The sequence below is a fragment of the Tripterygium wilfordii genome, chromosome 8 (assembly GCF_013401445.1).
Source record: "Tripterygium wilfordii isolate XIE 37 chromosome 8, ASM1340144v1, whole genome shotgun sequence".
In the NCBI taxonomy this organism is placed as follows: Eukaryota; Viridiplantae; Streptophyta; class Magnoliopsida; order Celastrales; family Celastraceae; genus Tripterygium; species Tripterygium wilfordii.
Genome location: NC_052239.1, coordinates 8,846,463 through 8,863,653, shown reverse-complemented (window position 1 = coordinate 8,863,653; position 17,191 = coordinate 8,846,463). Strand labels below are relative to the sequence as shown.

The window sequence follows — 17,191 nt, the reverse complement described above, 5'->3', positions numbered from 1 at the left end:
CTGCTGTAGAGCAACTGCCCATAGAGGCCACTGAACCGCCAACACTCGAGAGTACTGAAACTGTTTCAACCTTTGGTACCGCCACAGAAGACCCTCCAGCTGGACCTCTAGTCCTTGGAATCGAAGCTTCAGTTCCACAACCAGCAAATGTAGATGAGGATATCCCGCGTGCGAATCCTTCCATTACTGTAGAAGCTACAGGAACTGAATTTTCGGCAAGAAATATTTGAAATTTTGTTTTAATTTTTGGTTATTTGTAGTAATTGTCTAACATTAGCAATCCCAATACTTAATATCCCTGTTTATAGATTTCCCTTCCTATTGGTTGTCTCATAAACTACCCTATTCTGTCCCCCAATTTTAGTTGGATTTTTAGAACGTAACTCTAAAAGTTCGATTGAAACTTCAACGGATTACGTGTAAAGATACTAAATATCGCAAGATGGGACGTTTTGCCTCTATTATATCCAACTTAAAGAATATGGCAGGATGAATCTCAGAATACAATAACGAATCTTTGACTGATAATACTCTAAGAATTAAATAGCTATGCCAAGTGGCAAGAGGAAATTTTGGCAAGGACAACAAGTGTCCCCAAACACTATTGGCGGACTTAACGAAGGAATAAATCCATAAGACTGTTGCGCTCTATATAAGAAACATAGAACGAACTGAAACATAAGGGTTTTGGTGATAGTGGTACCGATGATCAGGGTACACTGTCAGTTCCGGCAAAGCCCATGTGGGTTGCCTAGTATTGACGGTGAGTCTGATCATCAGTGCTTGATATTGCTGTCTAACAGAAATCCGTGTCTATGGTCAAGGAACACAAAGGGTTTGATTGTATTAGCAACGTTGGTCTGGCTTCATTCGCAGTCCTGGCATATCCCATGGTGGTAGCCTAGTACTGGGATTGAGTCAGTCCAACTGGGCTTTTATAATATCTGATAGTTGATCGTTCTGGCGACGCCTATGCGGTAAAGATTTCAGAAATTACTTTTCATTAAATATTTTTAGATTTTTAATACCGAATGAAACTTTGTCCCCAAGTAATAAATACACTAAAGGCATACGCTGATTGGGATAATCTGAACTAGCATTTATTATCGTTTAATTGCAGCAACTACAGTTCGAAAAACCTTTTACAGTTCTCCAGATTAATTGAATTCGAAAATTTTGGAGTTATAAATACGTTAGACTTCTTTGTCTACATTAAATGTCTATGTAGAGATTTTATCGATTGTAAAGTTCATCTAGACTCTTTGGTTGTCGTAAATGAATTAATTGCAGAGTTAATCCTGGGGGTTTTCGAGAAGATGAAAAGGTAAGGTATACCACTATATAAAGGCTAATCCTGTTTTGACAAAGAAATTATCCTACGCAATATAACCCCTTCTAGTCTCTTCAGAAATGGCCACTTCCCAGAGTTCTGTCAACTGCCCCTCAAACTTCGACGACGACAGGGACGTGAGCTCGTTCCTTCCTCCTAACTACCAAAACCCTACAGAGTATATCATCGACCTCAAGGAGGCGATGAAAGTCATGGAAGACTACGTGGAGCAAATCACAGAGCTGACCAAGGCTCTACAAACTGCAGGCTGTGCGATGCTCCAACTGGAAGAGCTCGCGGAAACGCGAGCTATGGAGCAGAACATAGCCAAACTCCAAGACTCACTTCTTAATATTTCTGTTTTGATTAAGGAAGCGAGAAACGAAATGAATGAAAGCTTAAACATATGGTCTTAAAGACCATGTGTTTTCTCTTCTTTTTTTTTTTAATATGTAATAAGTTTTTTTTCTATAAATAAAATTAATATTTCCTTCAATAGTTTTTTTTTTTTAATTTTTTTTAATTTTTTATAAAGTTTTAAATATTTCGCAAATAAGGTGAACTGCAAAGATTGAAGTAATAAAACGCTTAATAAACCACGAAAATTGATAAATCATGAAAACTTATCTGCAATGATGGCGTCTCCATGTTTTGGCGTCCGAACAGTCGATTGAATTTCGCCTTTCCATACTTTCCAATCCCTGCGCTCAAAAGAATAATCAATGGTAGTCCCATCGACACTCCGATGCTTAAATTAGTTCACATAATCGTTAACATAATGAACTATAAAAGTTTAAATACGTAAAGACAACAATATAAAGACAAAGAATCAAGTGTTCTAGGAATGGTACAACTTTAGATGAATAGCGTTCCAAGGATGCAAGATTGCTTCACCAGTTTCTCTGCGTAGCTTATAGGCGCCATTACCTAGTACCCTGTCAATCGAGTATGGACCTTCCCAGTTCAGGCCCAGCTTCCCAGCGTTCAGTTCTCTGGTATTCTCAATGACCTTTCTAAGCACCTGATCTCCCTCCTTAAATGCTCGAGTTCGAACATTCTTATTGAAGTACTTCGACACTTTATCATGGTAAGCAGCTGTTAATGTGAGTGCTTGGTCTCTGAGCTCATCGATTGTGTCCAGTTGATCATTCAACTCCTGCCAATTCCTTTGTTCATTTGTCCACTGAAATCTGGCTGACGGAAGTCCAGCTTCAACTGGTATAACAACCTCAGACCCAAATGCAAGAGAAAATGGAGTTTCCCCCATAGGCGTCCGCGAAGTTGTCTAGTACTACCACAATACTCCAGGTAATTCATCAGCCAAGCGCCTTTAGCCTTCTCCAGACGCCCAAGCCAAGCACCCCGAGTTGAAAGGCCAACCCAAGCACTCGTGAGTGGATCAAGACACTGGGTGATTTGGATAGGATGCCCACACCAATGCCCACGCATCCAATCCGTTCATTGTGCAAGACAAGATCAATCCAGCTGAAAGGCACGAGGTGTGCATGACTCAGTTGACCAAGCCAAGCGCCCTGAGCTGAAAAGCCAAGCCAAGCACTCATGAGCGGATCAAGACGACGAGCGGTTTGGATAGGATGCCCACACCAATGCTCACGCGGCGTGCGAGAAATGAGCAATCACCGACAATTTTAGATCCCGCATGTGGGCACTCGACAAAGCGATCCTTGCCAAGCACCCACGCTTCGATTTCCGACCTTTCGAATCCCACGTGGGGTGGTATATAGGCTGTAGTGCACGCTAAGCACCCCTAACTGAAGCCCATGTCCGATATAGGAGGGGAGAACCCACCGGACTACCCCCTATATATATGTCTTAAGTCTGTTTTCTAAACTAACAGTAGGAGACATCAATTTTTCAAAAAGCATAGTCCCACCTATTTCTCATTCCGTCGGCGTGCGTGACCACCTAACGCGCGCGGGGGTCTGAGCCTTAACCTCAGTACCCCCTATATATATACCTTAAGTCCATTTCTCAGACTTGCAGTGGGAGACATGGATTTCTGAAAAAGCGTAGTCACCCCCATTTCTCATCCGTCAGCGCAAAACTCACATCCAATGCAAGGCTTGCACCACGCGTGTTGGGAGTTCTCACGTTCCAACGAATTTGGCATGCCTCGGTGTCATTGTTGGCTATGGCATGCCTTGTAGGCATAAATATTTGAAGTTATCACATTCCAAATGGTGTTGGCATGCCTTGGTGCCATTTTGGACGTTCCAACGACAATGGCATGCCTTGGCACCATTTTTTCCAACTTTGAAAGTTCTCACGTTCCAACGACTTTGGCATGCCTCGGTGCCATATTGGACGTTCCAACGACCTTGGCATGCCTTCTAGGCACAAATTTTTCAATCTTCAAAATTTTCAAAGTCATCACGTTCCAACGGCTATGGCATGCCTTGGTGCCAATTTTTCCAAACTTCAAAGTTGTCACATTCTAATGGCGATGGCATGCCTTGGAGTCGTTTTCCAGTTTCGTGCGCTATGGCATGCCTTGTCACCATTTTCTTCCAAACTTCAAAGTTCTTACGTTCCAAAGGCAACGTGCTATATGTCTCGTGCATTCTATAATGCCTGCAACAATGCCTTGATGCCGATTTCACCATTTTAGAGGCTTGGCCACCCCTTTTGCCACTTTAGTGTTTTCGATGACTTTGTGGCAAGCAATTCAAATGTTCAACTGAGATTGATATAAGTTGGTGCTATTTTTATGGAATTGCCGACACGTTATGCCTTGGTGTATTCTTTAGGACTTGGTGGTAAGCCATGCCTTGGTGTATTCTTATGGACTTGGTGGCACGCCATGCCCCAACATTATATTCTTAGGGGCTTGGTGGCACCCCATGCCTTGGTGTATTTTTTGGGACTTCGTGGCACGTAATGCCTTGTTGTATTTTTTGGGACTTGGTATCACGTCATGCCTTCATGACTTGTTGACATTTTTAGTGACTTGACCTTGGTTGCACGCAAGTCATGCCTTGGTGACGCATGACTTGATAATCCCTAACCTCAGTCCGATTTATTTGAAAAGAGAGATAAGTATATGGTGGAGGGTGGGACTCGTTTGATTTAGAATAAGTGGGGAGGGACGAATCGGAGGACATATGGCTGAATCTCTGTAGATCGTGGCAGCTAGGCCACTCTACCACTTACAATACCCCGTCACGTATTTAAGTCGTCGGGAATTGTACTTCAAGGCGGTCCCCGCAACTCATCCATCGCGAGGACTTAGCCAACGACACGTGCCTTTGTTGGTCGAAAGGCCCCTACTATTCGTCGGCAATTGGGAAGGCGAGCATGCATCACTTCTAGCCTTGATTCTGACTTAGAGACATTCAGTCATAATCCAGCGCACGGTAACTTCGCGCCACTGCCTTTTCAACCAGCGTGATGACCAATTGTGTGAATCAATGGTTCCTCTCGTACTATGTTGAATTACTACTGCGACGCTGTCATCAGTAGGGTAAAACTAACCTATCTCACGATGGTCTAAACCTAGCTCACGTTCCCTATTGGTGGGTGAACAATCAACACTTGGTGAATTCTGCTTCACAATGATAGGAAGAGTCGACACCGAAGGATCAAAAAGCAACGTCGCTATGAACGCTTGGCTGTCACAAGCCAGTTATCCCTGTAGTAACTTTTCTGACACCTCTAGCTTCAAATTTCGAAGGTCTAAAGGATTGATAGGCCACGCTTTCACAGTTCGTATTCGTACTAGAAATCATAATCAAACGAGCTTTTACCTTTTTGTTCCACACGAGATTTCTATTCTCGTTGAGCTCATCTTAGGACACTTGCATTATCTTTTAACAGATGTGCCGCCCCAGCCAAACTCCCCACCTGACAATGTCTTCCGCCAGGATCGACCTGCCGAGGGTAGGCCTTGGGTCTAAAAAGAGGGGCAATGCCCCTCCTCAGATTCATGGAATAAGTAAAATAACATTAAAAGTAGTGGTATTTTAGATTTGTCGTTTCTGGCTCCCACTTATGCTACACCTCTCAAGTCATTTCACAAAGTCGAACTAGAGTCAAGCTCAACAAGGTTTTCTTTCCCCGCTGATTCTGCCAAGCCCGTTCCCTTGGCTATGGTTTCGCTAGATAGTAGACAGGGACAGTGGGAATCTCATTAATCCATTCATGCGCGTCACTAATTAGATGACGAGGTATTTGGCTACCTTAATAGAGTCATAGTTACTCCCATAGTTTACTCGCGCTTGTTGAATTTCTTCACTTTGATATTCAGAGCACTGGGCAGAAATCACATTGCGTGAGCATCCGCAGGGACCATCGCAATGCTTTGTTTTAATTAAATAGTCAGATCCGTTTGTCCGTACCAGTTCTGAGTTGACTGTTCGACGCCTGGGGAAGGCCTCCGAATGAGCCGTTCCCAGTCTATCCCCCGGCCAGCACGCGACGACCAGCTCTCACCGTGGGAGCAGCTTGAGCAGTCGACCGACAACCCCTTGCCTATATTATTCCATTGACCAGAGGCTATTCATCTTGGAGACCTGATGCGGTTATGAGTACGACTGGGCGTGGGAGGCACTCGGTCCTCCGAATTTTCAAAGACTGTAGGGAACGCATCGAACACCACGTGACGTGCGGTGCTCTTCCGGTAGCTGGACCCTACCTCCAGCTGAGCCATTTCCAGGGTGGGCAGGCCATTAAATAAAAAAGATAACTCTTTCTGAAGCCCCCACCGACGTATCCGGACTCCCTAATGTTGTCGTTAGCCGCCACGTCCCGGTTCAGGAATTTTAACTCGATTCCCTTTCGAAGCTCGCGTGCACGATGCTATCGGACAGGCTTCCCCCATCTCTTAGGATTGATTAACCCATGTGCAAGTGCCGTTCACATGGAACCTATCCCCTCTTCGGCCTTCAAAGTTCTCATTTGAATATTTGCTACTAACACCAAGATCTGCACCGATGGCCACTCTGACTGGGCTGGCTCCTTGGGTTTTCTAGTGATCATCAAGCCCTCCTACTCATCTGGGCCTAGCACTTGCCCCGACGACTGGGTGTAGGTCACGCTCTTAAGCGCCATCCATTTTCGGGGCTAGTTGATTCGGCAGGTGAGTTATTACACACTCTTTAGCGAATTTCGACTTCCATGACCACCGTCCTATTGTCTTAATCAACCAACACCATTTGTGGGTTCTAGGTTAGCGCGTAGTTGGGCACCGTAACCCAACTTTCGATTCATCCCACATCGCCAGTTCTGCTTACCAAAAATGGCCCACTTGGAGCTCTCGATTTCGTTGCGCCGGGCCCTCCTACCTATTTAAAGTTTGAGAATAGGTCTAGGGCGTTGCACCCCCGATGCCTCTAATCATTGGCTTTACCCGATAGAACTTGAGCCGGGCTCCAGCTATCCTGAGGGAAACTTCGGAGGGAACCAGCTACTAGATGGTTCAATTAGTCTTTCGCCCCTATACCCAAGTCAGAGGAACGACTTGCATGTCAGTATCACTTCGGGCCCCCACCAGAGTTTCCTCTGGCTTCGCCCCGCTCAGGCATAGTTCATCATCTTTCGGGTCCCGACAAGTATGCTCTCACTCGAACCCTTCTCAGAAGATCAAGGTCAGTCAGTGGTGTAGCCCCCGAAGGGGATCCTGCCAATTAGTTTCCTTACGCCTTATAGGTTTTCTCGCCCGTTGACTTGCACACATGTCAGACTCCTTGGTCCGTGTTTCAAGATGGGTTGAATAGGGATCCCACAGGCCGACGATAGGAGCGCGTAAGTGTCGAGGCATGCAGTGACGGTGTGACGGTGTGCGCTGCCATCCACGATCGCAATGGCGACATTCCATCGGCGTATCAAAGGCCCATGCTTTGGACACCGTCGCAATCCTTGTAAGTTTCTTTTCCTCCAATTATTGATATGCTTACACTCAGCAGGTGTTCCCGCCTGACTTGGGGTCGCTTTGTGAGGACGCTTGCGTCAGGGTCTTTTGCTCCCCGTCAATGAGGCTTGCCCACACGGGAGGCCAATATTCACCACCCCTAACTATTCCCTATGCAGAGGGTGAGGGGATTGTTGGCGATGTTGCGTGACACCCAGGTACGCGTGCCCTCGACCTAACAGCTTCGGGTGCAAGTTACGTTCAAAACCTCAATGGTTCACGGGATTCTGCAATTCACACCAAGTATCGCATTTCACTACATTCTTCATAGATGCGAGAGCCGAGATATCCGTTACTGAGAGTCGTTTCATATATAATATGGACGACGACGCAACCCCCTACGACACTGTTTCCAAGCGAAGGGAGTGCATATCTTTTTTTGGTTCCTTGGCATAATTTGCGTCAGGGTTCGTTGTGCCCGCAGAAGAGGAGCTATAGTTTCCCACATCCTTCCCCTTGGACTTTGAGCGATCGGCCGAAAAGGCCCATCGCCCATGTTAGTTTTCACTTGTTCGCGGGTCATTTTGCCTTGCAGGTTTCGACAATGATCCTTCCATAGGTTCACCTACGAAAACCTTGTTACGACTTCTCCTTCCTCTAAATGATAAGGTTCAATGGACTTCTCGCGACGTCGCCAGCTACAAACCACCCACGTCACCATGATCCGAACACTTAACCGGACCATTCAGTCGATAGGAGCGACGGGTGGTGTGTACAAAGGGTAGGGACGTAGTCAACGCGAGTTGATGACTCGCGCTTACTAGGAATTCCTCGTTGAAGACCAAAAATTGCAATGATCTATCCCCATCACGATGAAATTTCATCGATTACCCCGACCTGTCGGCCAAGGCCATAGACTTGTTGAATACATCAGTGTAGCGCTCGTATGACCCAGAACATCTAAGGGCATCATAGACCTGTTATTCCCTCAAACTTCCTCGACCTAAGCGGCCGTAGTCCCTCTAAGAAGCTGGCCACGGAGGGATACTTTCGCGTAGCTAGTTAGCAAGCTGAGGTCTCGTTCATTAGCGGAATTAACCAGACAAATCATTCACGGGGGGGTCTGAGGCTTAACCTTAGTACCCCATAAATATAAGCCTTAAGTCCATTTCTCAAACTGGCAGTAAGAGAGATGGATTTCTCAAAAGGCGTAGTCCTGCCCATTTCTCATCCCATCATCGCGTGCTAGGTGGGTCTGAAGGATAACCTCAGTTCCCCCTATATATATACCTTAAGTCCATTTCTCAGACTGACAGTAGGAGACATGGATTTCTGAAAAAGTGTAGTCACCCTCATTTCTCATCCCGTTAGTGCAAAACTCACATCCAACGCAAGGCTTGCACCACGTGTGTTGGGAGTTCCCACGTTCCAACGAATTTGGCATGCCTTGGTGTCATTGTGGGCTATGGCATGGCTTCTAGGCACAAATTTTTTCAATCTTCAAAATTTTTGAGTTTATCACGTTCCAAACGGCGTTGGCATGCCTTGCTGCCATTTTGGACATTCCAACGTCTATGGCATGCCTTGGCACCATTTTTTCCAACATCCAAAGTTCTCACGTCCAACGACTTTGGCATGCCTCGGTGCCATATTGGACATTCCAATGACCTTCGCATGCCTTCTAGGCACAAATTTTTTCAATCTTCAAAATTTTCAAAGTTATCACGTTCCAATGGCTATGGCATGCCTTGGTGCCATTTTTTCCAAACTTCAAAGTTCTCACGTTCTAACGGCCATGGCATGCCTTGGAGCCATTTTCCACGTATCATGGGCAATGGCATACCTTGTCACCATTTTTTCCAAACTTCAAAGTTCTTACATTCCAAAGGCAATGTTCTCTTGTTTCGCGTGCCATTGCATGCTCTATGTCTCATGCATTCTAGAATGCCTACAACAATGCCTTGATGCCGATTTCATCATTTTAGAGGCTAGGCCACGCCTTTTGCCACTTTAGTGTTTTCGGTGACTTTGTGGCAAGCAATTTCAAATGTTCAAGTGAGATTGATATTAGTTGGTGCTATTTTTATGGAGTTGGTGACACGTTATGCCTTTGTGTATTCTTTAGGAATTGGTGGTAAGCCATGCCTTGCTGTATTCTTATGGACTTGGTGGCACGCCATGCCCCAACATTGTATTCTTAGGGACTCGGTGGCACTTGATGTGCCAAATATATACATACATTTGTGCATCCTTTACACATAAGTTCTTCCCATTTTGAGTTGATTAAGAGTTGATATTGCCTAAGAAAACTATATTTGCATATTGTAGGTGCCAAGGCAAGAAAGGGAGGAAAATAGTGCAAAATAAAGATTTGGAGTCCAGAACTAATTTTCGATCGATCGGAGCCATTCCCGATCGATTGGATCTGCCAAAACACCCAAAAAATTCATGGAGACAGATTGCATTTTTGATTCGATCAGAAATATTCTCGATCGATCGGAGTTACTATCCATAGCATGCGCAGTTTCGTGAAAAGTTCCCAATTCACTTGTTTTTGAGCCAAAACGACCCCAACTTGTTTTGCAAACGACATAAGAGTTTGGAAAAGTATAAAAGGGCATAAAATAGGGTTTTGAGGGAGCTTTGGGAGCTGGGTTTCATTCTACGATCATTGGAGAGCTTGAAGCCACCATTGGAGCTTGGAGAAGAAGAGGGTTTACAAAGGGGTTTTCTCTCTCCTTTTCTATCCTAGTTTCTATGGTTGATTTCCTTTGTTTAGTGATGTATTTTGTTTCCATGAGTGGCTAGATTTCTTTACTAGGGTCTTGATGTTACCAAACCTTGAAGATTCAATAAACTTGGTTTCCTCATTTCTTGATATCTCTCTCTTGATTGATTGTCTATGGGTATGATTAATGCTTTTGAATGTTTAGCCATCATTCAATTGATTTGTTGCCTAGATTGAGATCGGAAGGAGATATCTAGGGTTTGCCTCAAGCCATAGATGACATAAGGTGCATGAACCATAGGAATATAGGTTTGTGGCTTATGCAATCGCTAAATGATTTCCATAGTTCTTAATGGGTTTTTGATATATTAATCTGATTGTTAGGAATAACAAGGATTTATATTGAAAACACATTTGATGTATCTAGGAATAGAACATTGAATAAGTTGGGAAATCGATTGTCATTATTGAGAGATGAATTAGGGATTAAGGGACCAAGGGGATTGAATTGGATAGATGAGGTGAAGTTAAGTACCCTAGTGCTTTCCATCCTTGATTTCATACTTGTGTTTGATTTGTCTTTGTTCTTTTGCTTTAGTTTAGTTTAAAAACAAAACCAACCTCGAATCCCTTTCCCCAATTTGCATAGTTGTTACTAGTTTGACATTGATCTGAATTGCCAATATATCCTCGTTGGGAACGATAATTTACTAATCTCTTTATTACTTGTACGATTTGTGCGCTTGCAATTAAATCCATATGAAGTTTTTGGCGCTGTTGTCGGGGATTGAGGCAAATTTTTTTATGTAAAATTAGGCTTTCAATTGTGTTAATTGGTTTTTATTTTTCTGCAGAATTTATTTCTCTTGTATGAGCTTGGGAAGGCGTACTCTTAAGTCAGAATTGATTAATATCGATTTGGAAATTGAGAGGACTTTTCACAATCTTAGGCGGGAGCATACTAATAATATCATGGAAGGCATGGGAGACAGTATAGCAAGGAGGAATGCTGGTGAGCCCGGTGGGGGCATGAATGTGAATGATGGCAATGGTAATGGTGGAGGTGATAATGGAAGAAATGGTGGTGAAGAGGTTGAAAACCCTCCTAGGCAATTTGATCCTCGCTCTCTCGAGGATTGTGTTAGGCCTATTTGGGATACAAATCCTTCAAGCATCCGCTATCCTCCTATCAATGCTACTAATTTTGAGATCAAGCCAGCTATCATCAACATTATCTCTAACTATGTGAATTTCTATGGTTTTTCTAATGAAGAGCCCAATGTCCATCTTCGCTCTTTCTTCCATGTGTGCACTACTTTTGGGATTAATGGATCTACAAAGGATGCTATCTTGTTGAGGTTATTCCCATTCTCTTTGAGGGGCAAGGCTAAGGGATGGTTGATGTCTTTGCCTCCCAATTCTATCACCACTTGGGATGAGATGGCGGAGCAATTCTTGACAAAATTCTTTCCTCTGGGTAAGGCGGTGCAAATTAGGGCGGATATCATGTCTTTTTCCCAAAAGGATCTTGAATCATTTTATGAGGCTTGGGAGCGCTTTAAAGGAATTATTCGAAGTTGCCCAAATCATGGCCTTCCAAAATGGGTGTACCAAGCTTTCTATAATGGATTGAGCATGCATAGTAAGGAGACTATTGATGAGGCTGCAGGAGGTTCTTTTATGACAAAAAATCAAGAGGAGGCTCAGGAATTACTTGATAAAGTGGCCAAGGCCACTAACTCTTGGTCCTCGATGAGGGGGAATCCAAAGCATGGGGGAAGTTGTAGAGATGATGAAGTTATGTCTACCTTGGCTATTATGACAAAGAAGATTGATGCATTGTCTATGAATCAAGGTCAAAGGGTACATGTTATCCAAAACACTCCTACCTATGTTTCTTGTGATTATTGTAGTGGTGGTCATCCTAAGAGGGTATGTCTTATTGCGTCTCCATCAAACTCTAGTGAGCAAGCGAATGCCATTGGGGGAGGTAACTTCAATCAACCCCGCAATGATCCTTATTCCGGCTTCTATAATTCGGGGTTTAGGAATCACCCCAACTTCTCTTGGAGCAATACTCAAAATGTGCAAAATCCTCAACATCTAGTGCTGCCCCAAGAGAAGAAGAGAGATATTGATGAGATGTTCTCAAAGCTAGCTGGAGGCCTAGATGCACTTACAACTCATACCTCCCAATTTATGACAAGGACGAAGCAATACATGAGCAAAACCAATGCCACTCTACAAGCTCAAGCAACTTTGATGCAAAACTATGGAACTTCCATCCGAAATCTTAAGGTACAAATGAGGCAAATAGCTAACAATTTGTCATTTAGAGAAAGAGGTACATTGCGAAGCCAATCGGAGGTGAATCCAAAAGGGAAGGAGAAGGAGCAATGCATGGCAATCACTCTCCGAACTGGTAAGGTGGTTAAAAATGTTGCTGATCTAAATGCCGAAAAGGCAAAAATTTTGCAGGAAAATGAGGAAATGCAGCAAAACAAAGGAAAAAGAAGTTGAAAAGTGTCCAGGGGCTATTTCCGATCGATCGGCCTGTTCCAGTTCATGTGAAAGTGAAAGATGCGCTGCCACGATATGCAGTGGAGCCTGATTGGCCCGATAATTCACTTCCTGCACCTCCAGTCAAGGCTTATGTGCCTCCAATTCCATTTCCTCAAAGGCTAAAGAGCAACAAGAAAAATGTTGATCAATTCTCTAAGTTCTTGGAGGTTTTCAAAAATTTCAAGTGAACATCCCCTTTGCTGAAGCTTTAGAGCAAATTCCTTGCTATGCCAAATTCATGAAGGAGATCTTATCCAAGAAGCGGAGATTAAAGGAGCATGAAAAGATACAATTAACCGAAGAGTGTAGTGCCATTGTGCAAAGGAAGCTCCCAATTAAGCAAGATGATCCGGGAAGTTTCACAATCCCGTGCACTATAGATAACACCTTGATTGAGAGATCCTTGTGTGATCTTGGAGTTAATATCAATTTGATGCCATTGTTGGTTGAGAAGCAAATTGGAGTGAAAGAGAGTAGTCCAACCACGGTGTCTTTGCAAATGGTGGACAGATCAATCAAATACCTGCTTGGCATAGTGGAGGATGTCTTAGTGAAGGTGGGCGATCTTATGTTCTCGGTGGATTTTCTTATATTGGATATGGATGTCAATCCCACTACTCCCACAATCTTGGGAGGGCCATTCTTGAGCACCGAAAGAGCTTTGATTGATGTTGAAAAAGGTAAGCTTACTTTAAGAGGTGCGGGAGGTGACCAAATCACTTTTAAAGTATTTGGCAATAGAAGGCAAGTGGAGGTTTCTCAACAATGCCTCCAAGTGGAGCATATTGATATGGTCATCCCCAACACTCTTGAGAAGGAAACTCCATATATTCCGATGGAAGTTTTCCTACACCAAGATTCAAAAGTTGAACATGAAATTCTCAAGGTAGCCTCCCAACCTAAAATTGAAGTTCAAAAGTCTCAAGTTGAAGATCCCAATGTGAAGAAAAAGAAGAGCAAGAAAAAGAAGAAGAGGAAGACTAAGAAAATGAAGAAAAATGTTTTTCCTAAGGAAATGGTGGTGATGAAGGCTTGTGCTCCTTGCATGGCACCTAAGCAATCCAATGTTAATCCTAAGAAGCCATCAAGGGGAGTCTACACCACAACCCTCAAGGATCCCGGTTGAGTTCACAAAGGGGAGTCGGGCTGAAGACTCTAAACCAAGAGCTTGCGGGAGGAAACCCTTGTCGTATTATTCTATCCCTATCTTTTTAGTTTTATTTTCACCTATTCCATGCATTGAGGACATTGCATATTTTAAGTATGGGGGTGGGAATTTAGGTTTCTAGTTTTTGTAGAAAAATAAAAATTTTGACTTTAAATGCCTTACGCCATGTCATTCTTGAGTGTATTTGGATGAATTTTGTGATCTTTGAAGCATGGATGGATCTTGCTAAGGATATTCTTTCCAATTGAGTCTTCCTATCTTGCAAATTGTTTGTCCATTGTGCTTTTGTGAATATGGAACACTTGATTGTGGGGTATGAAATATGACTTGACTTTGGCATTTGTGGTTGTTTGAGATCAATTTGATTCTAAGTAGCACTACTTGAGCAATGAAAAAAGAAAAAAAAAATTATTGAAAAGAAAAGAATAGAACAGAGAAAAAAAATTATGTTTATGAATAAATGGTTTCTTTCATAAGTTTTCTACTAAATAACATGGCCTCTTGCCTAGCAAGCAATGAGTTTCACGTAAAAAGATAGGAAATAAATGTTAGATTACCTTGGTGACTAGTTTAACCTCGTAACCTTTTTGACTTGGGTAATTACTTCCACTGGGGTGTCTTAACACCTAGTGCCCTAAGCCAACTGGATTAGGAGTCATTGGTCGAAAGCTCGTTACATGGGTCATTTAGAAAGCTTAAGGAGGTTGAGCATTGCACAAGTCACATTTGAGAAGAAAAAGAAAGAAAAAAAAGTGAATAAGAATGAAGTTTGAATAAATGCTCATTGTATTTGCTTTTTTGATTCTTATTGTTCTTGGAAGACTACATGGCCATTGTTTATGTCACTTTGAAGCCAAATATAAAGTGAAATCCATTATGTGCATTAATTCTTGAATTTATAAGCAAAGTGGATGAGATAAGATTCTTGAAGGAATGCTTTTATTGGTTTGAATGCCCTAATGTTTGGTTTGTTAGTGTGGATAGGGTTGCAATTGAGAATCCATTTTATACTCTTGTTGATGACATGAATTTTGGCATTGAAGTTGTTTAATGTTTGTGGGTATCATTATGATAAATCCTCAGGGGACACCACTCCTCCTACTAGGGGCACCTAGGTGTTTAAAGGCTTGTGACACATGCTAAGTGTCATCGTGAGCCCTACGAAAGTGGCATAGATTAGTTGCTTATTTAGAGTAGGTCTTAGTTGTTTTATTTTTCGTTTGAGTTTAATGGAAAATACTTTTTCCCTCCTTTATTCATTCTCAACTTGCTCAAGGACGAGCAAAGGTTAAGTGTGGGGGTGTTTGATGTGCCAAATATATACATACATTTGTGCATCCTTTACACATGAGTTCATCCCATTCTGAGTTGATTTAGAATTGATATTGCCTAAGAAAACTATATTTGCATATTGTAGGTGCCAAGGTAAGAAAGGGAGGAAAATAGTGCAAAATAATGATTTGGAGTCTAGAACTGATTTCCGATTGATCGGAGCCATTCCCGATCTATCGGACCTGCCAAAACACCCAAAAAATTCATGGAGACAGATTACATTTCCAATCGATCGGAAATATTCCCGATCGATCGGAGTTACTATTCACAGCACGCGTAGTTTCTCGAAAAAGTTCCGAATTCACTTGTTTTTGAGCCAAAACGACCCCAACTTGATTTGGAAACGACATAAGAGTTTGGGGAAGTATAAAAGGGCATCAAATAGGGTTTTGGGGGAGTTTTGGGAGCTGGGTTTCATTCTACCACCATTGGAGAGCTTGGAGCCACCATTGGAGCTCGGAGAAGAAGAGGGTCTACAAGGGGGTTTTCACTCTCTTTTTTTATCCTAGTTTCTATGGTTGATTTCCTTTGTTTAGTGATGTATTTTGCTTCCATGAATGGCTAGATTTCTTTACTAGGGTCTTGATGTAACCAAACCTTGAAGATTCAATAAACTTGGTTTCCTTATTTCTTGATTTCTCTCTCTTGATTGATTGTCTATGGGTGTGATTAATGCTTTTGAATGTTTGGCCATCATTCAATTGATTTGTTGCCTAGATTGAGACCGGAAGGAGATATCTAGGGTTTGCCTCAAGCTATAGATGACATAGGTGCATGAACCATAGGAATATAGGTTTGTGACTTATGCAATCACTAAATGATTTCCATAGTTCTTAATGGGTTTTTGATATATTAATCCGATTGTTAGGAATAATAGGGATTTATATTGAAAACACGTTTGATGTATCTAGGAATAGAACATTGAATAGGTTTGGAAATCGATTGTCATTATTGAGAGATGAATTAGGGATTAAGGGACCAAGGGGATTGAATTGGATAGGTAAGGTGAAGTTAAGTACCCTAGTGCTTTCCATCCTTGATTTCATACATGTGTTTGATTTGTCTTTGTTCTTTTGCTTTAGTTTAGTTTAAAAACAAAACCAACCTCGAATCCTTTTCCCCAATTTGCGTAGTTGTTACTAGTTTGACATTGATCTTAATTGCCAATATATCCTCATTGGAAACAATAATTTACTCATCTCTTTATTACTTGTGTGACTTGTATGCTCGCAATTAAATGCATATCAGCACCCCATGCCTTGGTGTATTTTTTGGGACTTGGTGGCACGTAATGCCTTGTTATATTTTTTGGGACTCGGTGTCGCGTCATGCCTTCATAACTTGTTGACATTTTTAGTGACTTGACCTTGGCTGCACGCAAGTCATGCCTTGGTGACGCATGACTTGATAATCCCTAACCTCAGTCCGATTTATTTGAAAAGCGAGATAAGTATATGGCAGAGGGAGGGACTCGTTTGATTTGGATTAAGTGGGGAGGGACCAATCGGAGTGACATAGGGCTGAATCTCAATGGATCGTGGCAGCTAGGCCACTCTACCACTTACAATACCCCATCGCATATTTAAGTCCTCTGCAAAGGATTCTAACCATTGCTTGATGGGAATTGTACTTCAAGGCGGTCCCCGCGACTCATCCATCACAAGGACTTAGCCAACGGCCATGCGCCTCGCTTCTAGCCCGGATTCTGACTTAGAGGTGTTTAGTCATAATCCAGCGCACGGTAGCTTCGCGCCACTGGCTTTTCAACCAAGCGCGATGACCAATTGTGCGAATCAACGGTTCCTCTCTTACTAGGTTGAATTACTATTGCGATGCTGTCATCAGTAGGGTAAAACTAACTTGTCTCACGAATGTCTAAACCCAGCTCACGTTCCCTATTGGTGGGTGAACAATCCAAAACTTGTTGAATTCTGCTTCACAAAGTCGAACTAGAGTCAAGCTCAATAGGGTCTTTTTTCCCCGCTGATTCTGCCAAGCCTATTCCCTTGGCTGTGGTTTCACTGGATAATATACAGGGACAGTGGGAATCTCGTTAATCCATTCATGCGCGTCACTAATTAGATAACGAGGCATTTGGCTACCTTAAGAGAGTCATAGTTACTCCTGCCGTTTACCCACGCTTGGTTGAATTTCTTCACTTTGACATTCTGAGCATTGGCAAGAAATCACATTGCGTGAGCATCC

At 42.8% G+C, this 17,191-nt stretch overlaps 2 non-coding genes and 2 pseudogenes across 2 annotated transcripts; all 4 read right to left on the bottom strand.

Annotated features, from left to right (window-relative positions):
* Positions 1-4,436: 4,436 nt before the first annotated feature.
* LOC120004678 lies at positions 4,437-7,275 on the bottom strand (annotated as a pseudogene).
* A 129-nt stretch (positions 7,276-7,404) lies between these two features.
* Positions 7,405-7,560, bottom strand: LOC120004684. The gene has a single exon (XR_005469602.1). It is a non-coding gene; the product is annotated as a 5.8S ribosomal RNA (ribosomal RNA).
* A 3,853-nt stretch (positions 7,561-11,413) lies between these two features.
* LOC120004707 lies at positions 11,414-11,519 on the bottom strand. Its single transcript, XR_005469621.1, has one exon. It is a non-coding gene; the product is annotated as a small nucleolar RNA R71 (small nucleolar RNA).
* A 4,966-nt stretch (positions 11,520-16,485) lies between these two features.
* LOC120004683 overlaps positions 16,486-17,191 on the bottom strand; it is a 2,663-nt pseudogene continuing 1,957 nt past the window's right edge.